This window comes from Macaca mulatta, chromosome 14 (genome assembly GCF_049350105.2).
Source record: "Macaca mulatta isolate MMU2019108-1 chromosome 14, T2T-MMU8v2.0, whole genome shotgun sequence".
NCBI lineage: Eukaryota > Metazoa > Chordata > Mammalia > Primates > Cercopithecidae > Macaca > Macaca mulatta.
Genome location: NC_133419.1, coordinates 50,185,130 through 50,202,391, shown reverse-complemented (window position 1 = coordinate 50,202,391; position 17,262 = coordinate 50,185,130).

The following is a 17,262-nucleotide window of genomic DNA, read 5'->3' as shown; positions in this document are numbered from 1 at the left end:
CTTTCTGCTCTTAATCTCCCTATAGTAGCTAGATCTTAAAATTAATGAGTGTATAATGTTCAAAACAAAGGAGGTGATGACCCTAATACAGCCTCCCACAGTCAAATCAGATCTGGTTGTGTTCAGCTCATAGGAGCATATATTAAAAGAGATAGTTGACATTTGGAGCTGCCCAGGTGCAGGTGATGAGGGTAATAGAAATAAGGTCATATGCAAACCATTTGGCTCAAGTGAGGGGATTTAGTCTGGCAAAAACGAAACAAAACAAAAGAACCCAAGAGTAGAGGCCAGAAAAATTGTTATCAAATATTTGCAGAGACTCTGAGACCTGTCTCTTTCTCTGGAGGTTCAACAACTTTCTTTCACAGATAGTCCCCCTGCCCATCGGCACTTCCTGAGCAGGGGGAATATCTGTGGCTTATTTGGGTCAAGGTTTCCTGATCAGTCCCAAGACTGGCAGGAATTCCATTATCTGCGAAGAAGACTGACCCTCAATCATTGGAGCTTCCTTTGCCTCCTGAGAGGTTGTTCAATCAGGGCTTACTTTCCTAGACTGTAGGGTTAGGTCTGCATGTATCAGTGATAAAATGCAATTTGACATGTCCTCATGAGTCACTTCAAACATAACAGGAGTATCTTTTCCTTAAAAATAATGCACATTTAATATAGAAAATTTAGACATTATAGTAAAGTACAGAAAAAAATATCTTACATTATCCCATCACCCTGAGGAAGCCAGTGTTAACATTTTATTATACTTTCTCCTGGTCCTTTTTTCCTATGCATATATCCTTTCCACAGTCTTCTTAATGGTTCTGAAAGGAATCCTTTCTGGAGAGCCATAAAGAAAACTTAGAGAAATGTCGCAGTCCATTATGAAGCATGAGTCAGAGCTTCCTTCAGCCTCAAGAGAATGTCTTTGGTGAAAATATTTCAAAAAACATTCTGAAAAAAAGTAATGAGTTTATTTCTTCTAGGACCTCCTCTAAAGAGTGGGGATTACTGAGGCAGAGAACAGAGTGTGGAGTATTTGGACTTCATAATAGCACGAGGTGGGGAGGGGAAGAGAAGGCCAGGCCTGGCATCTTTTGTGGGCCAGGCACTGAACTGGACACTTCACTCACTTATTCATTTATTCAAGAAATATGAGTGCCTGTAGTGATGGGCACTGGGGATGTAGTGGTGAGTACAAAGGATGTGCTGTGGATCCTGCTCTTAGAGAGAAACCAGTGTCAAGGGGAAAGCTGAGAGTAACTAGTGGAGGGAACAATCAGAGAATATAATATGAAACCGAACACAGACAAGGGTTGGGTAGTTGGGAAAAGCTTGCCTTGCGGAAGGGGGATTGGATCTGAGGTCTAAAGAATAAAATGGAGTTGGGTGAGGGGAGAGGAAAAAGAGAGAACATTCCAACAAGAAGGTAGAGTATATGCAAGTGTTTAGCTGGAGGGTGCATGGCATATTCCTGGAGAAGAAATGAGACCAGATAGACTGCAGAGAGGAAGCAGAGAAGTGAGGCAGTTAAATTTAGAGACTCTAAAAAAGAATGAGCTATAGTACATGCAGCAACACGGATGAATATCACAGACTTAAACTTGAGTAAAAGAAGCCAGACACAATAGCGTGCACAGTGTATAATTCATTTATACTAAGTTCAAGAACAGGTAAAACTAATCTGTGGTGACAGTCAGGACAGTGGTTATCTCTGAGGAGGCTGGCATTCACTGGGAAGGGGCACAAAGGAAGCTTATGAGGTGCTAGAAAATATCTATTTCCAGATGATGGTGACACCAGTGTATATGTATGTAAAATTTCATCACGTTGTATGCTTAAGATTAGTGCACATGACATACTTTACTGAATGTACAATCTAACTCCATGAAAAAATACAATAGACACATTTTAAATGTATAATAAACCACTCAAAGTGAAATCCATGGGCTAATGCTGCTCTATGAGCTGTTTGCTACCAGTGGGCAAGCTTCCTCCAGAATGCAAATCAACACACGACTTCTTTCGTGGAGAAAGTCTCACTGGCACAGAATGCTAGCAGCATGCTTGGTGATGTAGCACCAGTGGAGGTGAGAGATGATGCAGCTTGGATTGCAATGAAGAAGTGGGGGATGAGAGAAGTTAATGAAGAGTCCTGTGAGGTTTGGTTTGGTTTTGTTTCTGTGTGAGGTTTTTACAAGTCAGGAAATTGAGATTAGAATGGTGACTACTGTGGTCTGAATGTTTGCATCCCCCTCTCCAAATTCATATGTTGAAGTCCTAACCTCTAAGGTGATGGTATTATGAGGTGGGGACTTTGGGAGATTACTAGATCATGAGCTGTGCTTTCATGAATGGGATTAATGTTCTTTTCAAAGGGGTCCCAGAGAGCTGTCTTCTGCCTTCTGCCACGTGAGGAGGCAGCAAGAAAACACCATTTTCAGTCTTGATCTTGGGCTTCTCAGCCTCCAGAAGTGTAAGAAATAACTCTTCATTGTTTATACCCAGCCAATGGATATTTGTTATAGCAGCCTGAGTGGACTAAGCCAATGACATAAGCATCCAAGGTCATGCAGTTTGTAAGGGGTAGGCTATTCCAATTCACCGTTTCTTTGCAAAGAAATAAAGAAATAATTTGAACACCCTTATATTTTTCTATAGAAAAGGGCTGCTATAGGCAACTTTCCAAAGAGAATCCTAACTTTTTTTGCTTCCAAATGCAGAGCTCAATCGTCCTCTAATATTCAGATAACAACGTCCGTTAATGAACCTTTACTTTGGGGCCAGTGCCCTTGGATATTTTTTCACATCTTGTCTCACTGGAGCCTCCAAATAATCTCCTGAGGGAGGTATTATTAACATGCCCATTACCATTTGAGAAAATTAAACATAAAGAGTTGAAATGCTTTTTTTCCTGGGGTCACAAAGGTTTGAATTCACCAGGATTTGAACTTGGGTCTACATTTCATTCATTGCACTATGCCCAGTCATGCTTCCTGGCATGTGTCCTTTTCAGTGAGGAAGCAGTGGCTGAGTTTGAGCCACTGAGTGATTTATCTGTGGTTGAATACACATTGAAGGGACCTGCTCTGGGCTCATGGGGGTTTCAGAAGGAAGACTCATATACATTGCTTTTGATGTTCACCAGGGCAACTCCATTCTAGGCCTTACGAAACTGTTTCTCCCAGCCACCTGGCCTATATCTTACAACAACTAACACAGCAACACTCCCTTGAGTCAGTTGTTTAGGGCAGCATAAAGGGCTTGTTGGGGGCTACACTACCCAGCGACAAGGAGGAGACGCAGACTGTGTGGCTGAATATTATGCACCACCAAGGAGTTAGTTCCACTAAGACCCGTAGGATTTTAGAGTAGAACCAGACCTAGGTCAGTTCTAGATGCCAGCAAGGAATACCTGCAGTCATCGTAGTTACCTAATCTCTTTGTGGCTACTTGGACCAATTAGTCTGAACACAAACATGGACCTAGAAACAGAATGACATTTTGAGTCTATTATCCTGGATTTTGTCTCCACCTACCCGCTCTGGTTAGGTGAACACTGAGATACAACTTTTTAAAGCCTCAGCTTCCTTACTTGTAACATGGAATAACAATATCTTAACAGTATTGATATTGAGATTCAATGAGATCAAGTATGTGTAAATGCCTACCGTAGAGATTGCTTCATACCAGCTACTCAATACATTATTTTTCTTTGTTTTTCATGAAACTGGCTTTCTTTATATTTTTTCTCACTGTCACCCAATTCCCTTTAGGATTCAGTTGTTGTTCTCAGTGTAGTTTGTGTGTGTGTGTGTGTGTGTGTGTGTGTGTGTATGTGTGTTTTCTTGTTCCAGAAGATGAATCCATCTGGGGTGGGAGGTGATCCCTGAGGAGTGAGAGGAAAACAGTGTGGGCTTTTGCAACGTGACTCTCTCTCCATTCCCATTTGCTTCTTCTCCCTTAAGTCAGGGCAGTGAACTTGAATAAGCTTTGATGGGTTTCCTAAAGGAGGTTTGGAGAAGAGAGGATCATAGGGTGAGAAGAAAGCAAAGGGAGTCCCTCCCTAGGTCTGAAACCCCATGCCTGCACATTCCAGTTCACATGGTGCAGGCAGCGACTCCCACCCCACCCACTCCTGGTGCATCTCTCCTCCACCAGCACCTCTCAACCCTGATTTTCTGGCATTGGGGAGGGAAGAGATGCTGTGGTTGAATTGGGGGAGTAAATGGTTTTCTTGTTTCTGAGAGGCAGAAGGCAGCCACGGGGTCTCCTAAACATGCCTGGAGCCATTGCCAGTGGCTTCTGAAACCATGCGTACCAGGGTGCCTTCTCTGGTTCCCACCCACCTTACAGGTTATAGGCTTCCTGTATACCAGTGCCAGGGCAATGTGTCTGATGCTTTGGCTTAGTTTCATTTTAGAGAAGAGCTGGAACCATAACCCAAGGAAGGAGCCTCTGCAGGCTGTTTGACCCAGGGGAGAGGAAAACTCCTCATTTTCTTTCATGATGGCAAAGGATTGATCTAGTGATTTTTTTAAGGCCTCTTGGTGTCCACAGCTCAAAAAAACAGGTGATTTTGCAATGTTGTTTCCAGTAAGTAAATCCTTTTCTTTTGTTTTCATTTTAAGAAGGCTTAAAAAGGCAGCAGGAACAGAAGCCTTGAACGTTTAGGATACGGGCAACTTGACACAAGGTGATGAGCTGTACCAACATTTGTTTCTGTGGAAAGGTTTGCAATCGACCAAAGAACAAGACAAATAACCACATGGCTTTTTAAGAACGAATGATGAGAAAATTCCTTCATTTTGGAAGGCAGGAATGAGTTTGTGCAAGTTGGACAGGGTGGCAGGAGGTGAGGAATAGAGTCAGGGAAGGACTTCTAGCAGCTAAGGAGTGTATTTCTGATGCAATGAGGTTGCATGACTTGGGGGCAGGGTAGTGAGATGTGAGTGGATGATGGAAAGAAAGTGCTGCTCACTGTCCCTGAGTTATGGGGAGAAACTGGATCAGGAGGAGGTTGCTTTTCTGCCCTGGTTTCCTCCTCCCACTGGATTTGGAAGGAAGTGGATTCAGTGTTAGTGAGTCTTCCTTGGAGCACTAGCTGAAAAATCTACAGATTAGGTGACTAGGAAGGACTTGATGGCCCTAAAGTCCCTCTTTTGTGGTGGGCTTCAGTTAGTGTTCCTGCTCTGCTCTACAGCTAGGATATTACATTAGTAGAGGGAACCAACATTCCATGGGCTTTTTAACTCTAAGATCCTGGTATAGTCTTTGAAATTCCCACAGTGTAGTGAAAGAAACAGAAAATGATCAAAATGGAAGAACCTGCTTGCTATGATAGAAGCATAAGCAAAAAAACTCTGGGGTCCAGAAGAGAGAGCAGCCATGTATTGAGGGATAGAAAAACTTCACAGAGGAGGTGATGTTTGATATGGGTTTTAAAGGATGAATAGGAGTTTGTCAGTCAAAGAGCACGAGGGAAGGCAGTCTAGTAGAGAGAAAGACACGTAAAAAGGCACAGAGATAGAAGAAGGCATGACATGCTGGGCAATAGTGAGTGGTGAAGTGAGAGTGAGGGATGTTGGGATGGAGTGACAGGAGGCACACCGAGGAAACTAGTCTGTCTCCAGGGTGAAGAACTTTGGATGTCATGCCAAGAAGCTTGAACTTACATCTGTGAGGAAGGGAAAATTAGCAGAGTTTTACTTTTTAAACTTTATTTATGACACGAACCATATATATATATTTATTTTTGAAGAATTAGTAATACAGATAAGTAAACAAAAATAATCACTTTTAACCGTACCCCACTGAAAATAACTACTGGCAACAATCTGATCTATATCTTTTCAAAACTCTATATCTATCTATCTATCCATCATCTATCACCTCTTAATCTATTCCTCTTTCATAAATAACAACATTATTCGCACAAAAACACATACACTCACACATACATAAGCACTGTATGTATATAAGCCCCCCCCCACACATAGTCATCTCTCCATATCTGCAGAGAATTTGTTCCAGGACCCCCAAAAGAATACTAAAATCTGAGGATGCTCAAGTCTCTTATATAAAATGGCATAGTATTCTCATACAACCTATACACACCCTCCTGTATACTTTAAATCATCTCTAGAATACTTTTAAAATCTAATAAAATATAAATGCTATGTAAATAGTTGTTGTATTTTTTTTCATTTTTTCACTATTATAGTGTTATTTTTATTTTTATTTTTCCTCAAATATTTTCAGTATCTGGTTGGTGGAACCTGCTAATACAGAGGCCTGACTGTGTATATCTCTTTAATTATATGGATTTTTAAAAATTTAACATTTGTTCATTGCCAATGAACGTATTCCCTGGCCTCATCTTTTTTGTGGCTACATGGTATTTTAATGTATGGGTCCACATCTGGAATTCATTTAACCAGACTTCTATTATTGGAGATTTGGGTGATTTTCAATTTTCTCTGTTGTAAACAATTCTGTAACAAAAATCTTTGCAAGCATGTACTTGTGTAATTTTCTGATTCTTTCCTTTGAATAAATCTATAGAAGTATTATTGACAACTTTTTGGAACTTTTAGATGTTTAAATATGCAGGATGGGTTTCAAGCAGGGAAGCAGCTATAAGATTTTTACGTAGAAAGCTCATTCTGGCTGTAGGTTATCTAGAGAGGTCAGGAAAAGAGCTACTTCAAGGGTTGATGAGGACTTGAGAAATAGAAATGAAAGAGAAATTTAGGAGATAAAATTAACAGAAATATTTGTAATTTGATATGTGGGATAGATTTGCAGAGTGTAAATGTAAATTTTTAACAGTAAAAAAATGTTTTAAGGCAGTGATAGTCTTTCCTTTACAAAATGGAGGAAGAGAAAGTTAGTGTCCAATAGTGTTACAGGCTTGTGTTCCCCCACCATGCCCAAATCCATATGCTGAAGTTCAAGATAATAGTACTTCAGGATATGACAATATTTGGAGCTGAGTCTTTAAAAAGGTAACTAAGTGCACATGAGGTCACTAGGATGGGCCCTAATCTAATATGGCTGATGTCCTTGTAAGAAGAGGATATTTGGACACCGTTGGATACAGAGAGAAGACTGTTGAAGACACAAGGAGAAGAGCGTCATCTACAGGCCAAGGAGAGGCTTCAGAATAAATCAACCCTGCTGATACCTTGATCGCCCTCTAGAATTGTGAGAAAATACATTTCTGTTGTTAAGCCCCGACTTGTCTGTGGTGCTTGTTATGGCAACCCTAACAAACTAATACAACTAGAAAACAGGAGGAGATAGCAGGGTTTGTTGTTGTTGTTGTTGCTGAGATGGAGTTGGCTCTGTTGCCCAAGTTGGAGTGCAATGGTGCAATCTCAGTTCACTGCAAGCTCCGCCTCCCGGGTTCACACCATTCTCCTGCTTCAGCCTCTCGAGTAGCTGGGACTACAGGCGCCTGCCACCACGCCCAGCTAATTTTTTTTTTTGGTAGTATTTTTAGTAGAGACGGAGTTTCACCGTGTTAGCCAGGATGGCCTCAATCTCCTGACCTCTTGATCCACCTGCCTCGGCCTCCCAAAGTGCTGGGATTACAGGCGTGAGCCACCCCACCCAGCCTTTAAAAGGTTTTTTGAATTCTCCTTCTCCACTTTCTTCTTAGCCACAAATGGGTTTGTAATATTTTGGTAGCAAAGGAGCTCAGTGGTATAATCAAACTCTGTTTACTAAAGATATAAAAATAGTACAACTAATCAAATCAAAATTGTGTTATCAAAGGAATTCCCATCAATTTTCTAACCATTTACCTGATAACTCTCTCATTTGATTAAATTTTTTTTTCTTTTTTTATGAGCAATTGATCTTTGTAAATTTTCTGCATATTCCCAGGGTTAAGTGTTTTAGTGTATAATTATCCTACATTGTGTTTGTGAACTTCCAACAAGCTGCCCTCCATTCTTTGTGGACAATTACATCCTTGGGTTTGTTTACCTATGATTATTAACATATTTAAATGCAACTGCATAATTTTGATGCTTAATTTCAAGTTGATACGTTGAGATGTTTGAAGAGGAAATTAATGTAGCCGATAAAATAACTTCAATAATTTTCAGGCATTTTAAAAGAGTATGTAAGGGTACAGCAAGAATGTTACAGAATTTTGTTCATGGAAATTATTGGAAACTTATTTATCTCTGGCATGAGCATTGCTCCTAAAATATTCTCTAAAATGCTACCATCTTAGAAAACTTGCCAATTCAAGATCAAATTGACACATGATGTTTTCCTTGTGTGGGCTACTTTGAGGGAGTCTTGAGCTGCTTGGTCATCTGGAATACTGAAAGGCAGTCCATAGGCCTTTGCCATTTCAGAAGAATCTGACTCAATTATCTCTCAAGGAAAAGTAACCTTTATCTAAAGCTGATGGGACAAGTACCTGGGTGACCCATGTTTCTTTTGGAAAACTCCCGTGATCTAAGTTTAGATTACCTGGAGTCTGGAAACTGAAGAAGCATCCTCATTGAACTTCACTCTACCCTCTCTGGGTTATGGAATGTCTATACAGGCCTGAGGCTAGGATAGTCCATGACAAGCTCAGGACATCAGGATCTTACTTTAGGTCTTTTCCATCCTCTAACATTTTCTAAGTATGTTGTCTGTGCCAAGTTCTGTCCCAGACACTGGTGATACCAAAAAAGACAAGCCATTCTTTCCTCAAAGAGCTCACAATATTACCAAGACCTTTATCTCTAATTGTGCTTTGCAGGACATGAGAGCACAATTAGAGATAAAGGTCTTGGTAATATTGTCCTGTTCAAATAAATGTGAGACAATACAAGAAATGATGTATATTCTATCCCTTTCTAAGAGTCACACTGTACAACAACATACTAAGGGTTCTACTGCAGACATTAAAAAAAAGAAAACAACAACTTGTAGGTAAAATATCTAGAAACATGCCAAGGAATACACTTCAGAAAACGCTGAGATTGTGGTGTGTTCCAGTCCTGGGATTCCTGCTGCCCATGGTCCTCTTGGTAACTGTCAAAGTTACAACTCACCTGATCTTTTGCTTGCCTTTCTTGGGTACCCAATTTACACGGCATTCATTTATATAGGCCAAATCGTTTTACAAGAACCCCAAGGGCTTCCTTGAATTCTTTTCCTGTTACAGGAGATTTTATTGTTTTAAATATTGCTTACAGTAAGTGCGTCACTGGCTGGGAATCTTTGGTTAAACTGAGATTTCACAGTAATAGAATCCAATCCAGTCTCTAGGGTTCATTGTGCACGTTGTTGGTTGGGTTTTCACTCAGATTTACAAGGACAATTACAGTTCTACTGGGTTAAGCTATCCAATGAAGGTCTCCCTGAAGGCAGGGACTGAGGTTCTTCTTTTGTCGGTTTGTTCACCTGCCCATGGCCAAATATCCTCCTTCCCTTATGACGCATAGAAAACTTCCCATAGTACTGTCAAGATTGAGTTGTTTCTTTCAAGTTTCAAGTCAGTAGCCCCGCTTATATGAATGTTACACTAGGTATACATCAAAGTCTTAGCGTTCTCCCTCCTACCACCTTTGTCTTCAAGCTTACATATCCTACTTTTTTTGACCAAAGGTTAGGCTGAAGAAAGTTCAAGAAAACCTCAGACATGGCCATCTTCCCACTTTCTCAGCCTTCACATGGCTTGGGAATGTTATTTCCTGTTGTGTTTCTTGAGTTTCAGCCCCATTCCTGCCTCATCACCACCATTCCGTCAAATCTCTTGTGAATAGCTTGGCAAGCCACCTCTGAGCACTACACTAATGTCAGTGAAAGAGGGTGAAGAAGAAATGATATTTTGAAGAACTGAGAATTAATAATAATGAAAACTTGTGTGTGGATATCAAGGTTATCTTTTCTTCTCCCCCATTGGCTCATGTTTTTGAAGCTATTTCATTCTAAAATGGCTTTGCCTTGGGGACACAGATAAGAATCAGACAAAGCTGAGGTCCTTCCTGTAAATGTCACAGGAGCCCCCACTCAGTGAGCTGGTCTGTCCCATTCCAAATCGGGCAGCATTGCTCAATTCACTAAGTTTGTGCTTAGGTCTCTTAGAGACTCGATGTATAATCCCATGCTACGTCATCCATTATTCATGATTCATTCAGCTATCACCTGTGGGAGAAAAACAAATGAAGACAATGTGGTTCCTTCTCTTAAAGAACTCACAGTCCAGTGGTGGAAGTAGGCTCCCAATCAGGTCATTGAAATATTGATATGCATGCAAAAGGTAAAGGCATAGGGAGGGCGGATGGGGGCATAAAGAAAAGGTGCCTAATGCAGCCTGGGGATGGAGGATGTTAGAGTTGGCATCTTTTTAAATGGAATCTTAAAGTAGGGGGCAACAGAGCTGTTCCACAAAGAGGCAGGTAGGAAATAGTTTAGGCGTTGGTGTCCATACAGTTACTGTCACCAATGTGCAATGCTGCCATTGTAGCAGAAAGGTCATAGACAATAGATAAACAAATGGGTATAGCTCTATTCCAGTAAAACTTTATTTATGAACTCAGGCAGATGGATTTGGCCTGCGGTCATAGTTTGCTGACATTGTCTTAAAGCACAATAATAACAAATAGCTAGCTCTACAATGCCTACTAGATACCAAATATGGCGTACACACAGACACACATATATATGCAAGCACATATACTTATTTAATCCTCACAATGACCCTATGAAGTAAATATCCTAATCTCCATTTTATAGTTGAGGAACTGAAGGCACTAACAGGTGAAGAAAATTGCCCAAAGTTGATTAGCTGTTGAGTAGTAGAGCTGGGATTCAAACTTTTAAGTTGGCCCTAGAGTCCAGGCACTCAATGACTACTCTACACAAGGCAAGAATAAGGGAGTGGATATACTATGAAGAGGAAACAGCATAAGCAAAGACCCACAGGCAAGAAATTGTATGAAGAGTGCACAGAGGAGTAAGTGGCAAGCAGACAGTGGCAAGAAGGGGCTGGATTGTGGGAGGCATTGAATGCCATGCTGAAGAGTGAGGGCTATTAAATATAAAAGACAGCACCAGCACTGGGGAAGAGACAACACATTATTCTGTGACTTAACCCTTCTCCTTTGCATTCCTGGAAGCAGTACTTTGACTGGAGGGAGGCAGGAGCAAGCGCCAGGTTTTTGCAGAGGCTGGAAAAGGAGCAGGAAGGAGAGTCCTTTGGCAGATGCTGGTTTTCCTAAGGGCCAGCTCTGATTGGAGGATGACCCAATTGAAGGAGCTCTTGCAGGGCTAGGGGCAGTCTGAGCACGGCTTCACTGGCCTCCCTCTTAGGTTGCCAGCCTATTTGGCTTGGCAGAGGTGGAGTAGCACAGTTAGCCCATCAGGCCAAAATTCCTCTGCCAGACGTGAAGTTTAATAGTCATCAGAGCCCCATAGCTGGGGAGAGTTTATAAATTCTCATACTTATTATACACAAGCCACAAGACTGTTTATTGAGGGTTTTTTTTTTTTAATTAAAGCTCCATCTCAAGCCCCACCCACACCATTACCTTACTGAGTGAGTTATTTCTCTCTCCATCTTTTTAATGGGCCACAGTCACCCTGGTCTCTTGCCTCAGGCACAGGGGAGAGCTCTGCTGGAAATAAAAGTGTCTAGCTTGGAAGGAAGCAGCCAGCTGCAGGCCAGGCTGGGCCAGTAATTGGCTGAGATGATACTGGAGGCTTGGCTAACAGGCCCAAATTGGTCCCTAATCAAGTCCAACCCGAGAGCTGCTCACTTCCCTGGGCTGCCAATTTTCTTCTTGCTGTTGGGCAGGATTCCGGCTGCCTGTACAAATGGCGCTACAATGGTTAAGGGCAGGAACACAAACCCTCTTCAGAATCCATTAGAACATGTCACCTGCTTTGTCCTGGAAGAGATTCGGCTTCATTCATCTTTTGGCTTCCTGGTGCCAAGTCCTCAGCCCAGCTTTGGGGAAGCCTGGAGAGGCTGGCTAGTCGATGCCAGCACTGCTGGCCATGGTAATCATCACCTCGTCTCCTTGATGTACTTCAGAGGACTTGTCTGAATACATGGACTTGAGGACAACTCTGTGCAGAGGCCCAGCAGGCATTATAATTCCCCATTTTGCAGATGAAAGAAAATCCCCATTGTATAGATTTGAGAGGAATCTCTATTTGGCGGAAGAAGAAACAAAATCTCAGAGAAGTCAAGCAAGCTTCCCAAGCTCCCACAGCATCTGGTCCAGCCTGGAGCTGAAACTAAACTCCAAATCTCCTGGCTACTAGTCTGGGCTCTTTGTCTTTCATTTTTCTACCATGAGAGCCAACAGAATTGTGAATTTCTGGGCAGGTGTACTCAGGTTAAGTAGCCTTGGGCCTGGCTTAGCCTGGGACCAGTGGATGCAATAGACCGACGTGTTCCTGGGATAGGTGGTGGCCCATGGGGAGGAAATGTCACCAGAGGTTAGGGCATATGGGTGTAGAGAGTAGATGGGTGGACACCATTGCCAGGCAACTAATCCCACACTGCCCCAGTTACCTAGGTGATGGTGGAGTGAAGAGGATCTGGATAACACTGAGTGGGGATGAATTCCAGATCCTTCACTGTATCTAGGCCTTGGCGTAAAGATTTCTCTTTTTCTGCTGATTTTCTTCCCCAGTTATCTAGTCCTCATAGTGGCATTAGGATGCCTCTTCCTTTCAGTTATTGCCTCCTTTACCCCAGCAGTGAATTTGTTCATAAATTTTTTATTTTTCCCTCAGCTTACTTCAGTGTCTGCCTTAAATTGTGAGCTTTGGAGGATAAGACCCAAGCATCAAATACAGTTAATGAACATTTACTGATTTCCTAGTAAGCGGAAACCTATCTTCATATTCATTAACTCAAGTCATCTGGGGGATGGGCTGGCTCTGACTGTCTTGTGAGAGCCAACTGTGTACATCTCTTCCCAATCTGGCATTCAGTAACACCATGTTGGTAACTTGAAGCCAGCCTCACTGAGAGTATTTACACCACGAAAACCCACAAACACTAAAATCAGGTATTTTATTTGTTGCTGTTGTTGCCCACAAATCTGGTTGTTAAATATTTACCAGCACACAACTGTAATTCTCTCCACAACTCAATGAGGAAAGTGTTTATTATTTTCATTTTATAGGTGAAAAACGGAAACTCAGTGAGGATAATCAATTTGCTCCAGGGCACTCAACTAGTAAGTGCGGGTTTACCATTGGAACCAGCCTCACTCTGATTCTAGAGCCTTTGCTCTTTTCATGCTACTCCACTTATGGTCCTGGTAATGCTTCAATTGCATGGATCAGAGATTGGGATTCTGTTGGAACAAGTTGCAAGAACAAGACATACAATTTTTACAGCACTTAAAAAAGTTTCAAATACTTTCATACTTATTATGTTACTTGATCTTCACAACCATCTTGTAAAGTAGATGAGTGTCATTACTCCCACTCAAAGTTGAAGAAATTGAGACTCAGAGGTTAAATAAACATCCCTTGGTCATACCAGTAATAGATGGTGAATTTGAAGCTGGAACATTTGTTAAATGATCCTTGGTTCAGGGTACTTTTCATCATTCATTGTAGCCTCAGATCTTGACAAAATACATCCTAGCTAATCAAACATTTCACCTAAATAGAATTTTTACCTTTCCTCTACTTGTGAGACAACACAATGAAGTTGTCTCATATTAAGGATTGATTAGAAAGAAACAACAGATACATGCTAGGATCAGCTTATATCCAAGTAAACCAAATCTCTGGCTCCTTCTAGGTCTTAAACTGTAATATGGGTGGTAGTGGTGGCAGCAGGAGGGTGAGCAGGGGAAAAGGAAGGAATAGCAAGAAGATGAGGGCTGGATAAGAGAACTCGGACATTCTGGGATCCTGAGATTCCCAACCTCCCTCCAAATTCACTCACAGTCCTGGACAGTAAGAAATACTTTCAAAGAGATCATTTCTATAAATAGTTCCTTCCAAGAAATACTCTAATGTTCTCTGGACTGACAAGTAGCAGAAAAGAGATCGAGACATTGTTCCACACTTACCAACTACCAAGGTTGAAACAAAAGGGTTTTCTTTTTAACTCTGAGTAAAATGGAAAAGGACTTTAAAGAAATTTGCTAGGTATTTAAAATTCTGGTTAACTGAGATATGTTGATCCCTATTGAACCATGATGTGGGGCAAGAGAGCGATGCAGAACAAGGAAACCAGGCATCTGTGGGGCCATGAGAAAAGCTCTGGGAGTGGACTTAAAATACACAATGGCAGCTCTGCTGTGGGTCAACTCTGGGACATTGGGCAGATCACTTTGACTTATCTGAACTCCAGTTTCTGCCTTTATAGACTAGAGAGAGTAAAATAACCCTACAAATAGTTGTTTTGAAAATGAAATTAAATGGGATAATCAATGCAAAAGTGAATAGTGGGTATTCAAGAAATGTATTCAATCAATGTTTTTCAAATAAATAAGCTATTTTGTGGCTCGCTCTTGAGAAGTCAACTCTTAGCTGTTCTTTGTCAAAAAATCCACCTAACATAGCATAAAATGAGTTAAATTTTATTCAGCAATCCAACTGATTGTTCTCTTTTTTGCAAGCCTGTTTAGAGAATGAGGCCATTCTGCTGCCACCTCCCTGGTGGCATGGTGCCCAGCTGCTTTCTGTAGGCAATGGTGTGAAAAAAATTTTAATAGTCAGGCATGCCCTAGAGTGGGCATAGTTTATAATTTTCCATGACTTACTATGCTCAGCGTCAATTACTTTTGATTGAATATATATATATATATATATACTTTTAAATCACCTCATTAATAGTGGTGGTTGTGATTTTGTTTTCTATTTCTAATAGAAATCTACCATTTTTCATTCGGTGGTTTCCCAGCCAAGTGGGAAAAAGACAGCCAGGGTGAAATAGATCCACTGAAAATAGTTTATGGAGAATATGGGGCAGGAAAATGTTTTCCAAACTAGTACTAGTAACAAAAAGGGTTACCCCTACATGATTTTATTTCTTTTTTCTTATTGTCTTACTATCACATCTATCCATCTTAACCATTTTGGTTATCTTTCAGCCCATGAATTACTTAATCTGTGTAAAGCAGTGAGTCCAAGAAATGGAGAGAAAAGAGATTGAGTTAATGCATATGAAATTCATAAAACTATGCCCAACACACAGAAATCATTGCATTAGTGTTTAGTCACAAGAATCACCACTTTGCATGTGAGTGGATAGGCTTTCTGCAAATTGAGATGTTGGAATAGTTTATCTTCTCAACTTCCAGCTTGCTATCTTTATGTTTCAACATTCAGCACCTCTCCCTAACCTTAGCCAGGTTTCATATATGCTTCCCAGACCGTTCCCATAAAATCTTGCTCCCAGGAAAGACTCTGATGGATTTATTTAGTGAGGTGTCAAGGATGAATGCTGTTTGAGGTGATCACTGGGTGGGGTTGGGGCTGCAGCCAGAGGATTCCCTTTAGAGGGCAAATTTAATAGGAGTTTCAAGCCTCGTTGTAGGAATTCACAATCTAGGAAAGGCAGACATAGTTTAGGGGATAGACTAGGAGTAAACCCATCAATTTTGTTGGCCTTCACAGATGTCAGGCAGCCCTATGGGCTGAGCAGTTCTCATGGGATCAACAGGGAAAGAAGCAGCACTAAACGACGTCAGCCATCAGTGCTATCCTTTACAGTGGCCTCAGTATGTGATGCAACAATACATTCTTCTTCTAGGCTTCAGCCAAATAAGATTCCTTCTTAGTGCCCACTAGATACTGCCAGAGTCTCTCCATTTTCCTGGTAGAGCTTTAGAAACAAATATCAGCTATAATGAGTACTTGGCCAGTCCATATGTCTATCTCCTGGGCTTTCTGGATTCTGCTTTTGCCTTGATGAAATACAGAGATGCAGCAATCTCTATGCCATTGGTCCTCCAAATAACACCAATCCCAAGAAGCCAACAGAATGAATCTGCTTTCCTGACAGCTCTCAGGTATAGGCCTGGTCATTTTGCAGGCTCAGTGTTCTTTGGTCCTATGCCAGCCCCTGTGCCAGCGAGTTCAAAGCCACAGCAAGTGTGGTCTGAGAAAAACTGGCCATTCTATCTGCAGAGTCTAGTTGGGAGGAGTGTGACCTGATTGGAAGGACACAGATTCCAGGGCTGGGAGAACAGAGTTCAGATCCTAGCTACTCCTAGGATTTGGACAAGTCCTTTTGTTATTATGGACCTCAGTTTTACTAATCTATGTCATAGAAATAGAAATCTCTGCCTTGAATACACCCAAGGGTTGTTTTGAGCAGCAGATGAAATCCTGGCCTGAAGCTAAGATCAAGGGTGAGCTGCCCCTTGGCCTGGGGCTTAAGTTTTCTGAAGGGGTTGCAGAGAATCAGCTGACATTGTCTGAAGAGCAGGGAGGGGATTCAATGGACTGGCTGTGCTTCTCTCTGATGATCTGTGAACATGGACAGCAAACCTTCCAGAGAAAGCCTACCCTGGTCCCAGGTGATATTTGCAAAAAATGGGACCCTTGGGCTAAGTAAAAGACCAGATTGTGGAGGGGAAAATTGATAGAAATCATAACTGACAGGTCACAGATTTAAACATTTATTGACTCCAGCTAACTATGCATACTTATTCCAGTGCTACATACACTTACTTTGATCTCACACACACACTCTCTCAAGATGTCACAAACGCTTGGATGTTACACACACTCAGCCTGTTACACAAACACACCCATGCAGATGTTACACATAATTTCTCAGATGTCCCCCGCACTTACTCAGGTGTCCCAGACACTCAATCATAGGGTAGACGCACTGGTTCTGTTCAGCTTCACACTGTCTTAGGTATTATTTGGTTACATGAGACTAAGCCCACTCAAACCAGCTTAGGCCAAAAGGAGATTTGTTGGAAAAATTAAAGCTATGTCACAGAACTTTGGATGGGAGGCAGCAGCAAGGTGGTGTGTGACTTTTTCCTCTCTCTTTTCCTGGAGAGGAATGAACTAGCACCCTGGTTTCTGCTCTCTGCATCTCTCGAGTCTGTGGTTTATTTTGTTTCTCCTCTGGCCAATTTTTTTTCTCTGCTCGCATCCAGCTCATCATAGCTGTTCTTAAATGATAAACCAGGCTTTACTGGGTTTTGCTGTTCTTGTTTTTAATATCATGATAGAGCCCGTTTGTCTCTGCTCTCAGAGACTAGTCACAGGCTACCCATTGGTCTTTCTTTTTAATTTCTAATGTTAATTTTCTGTGTT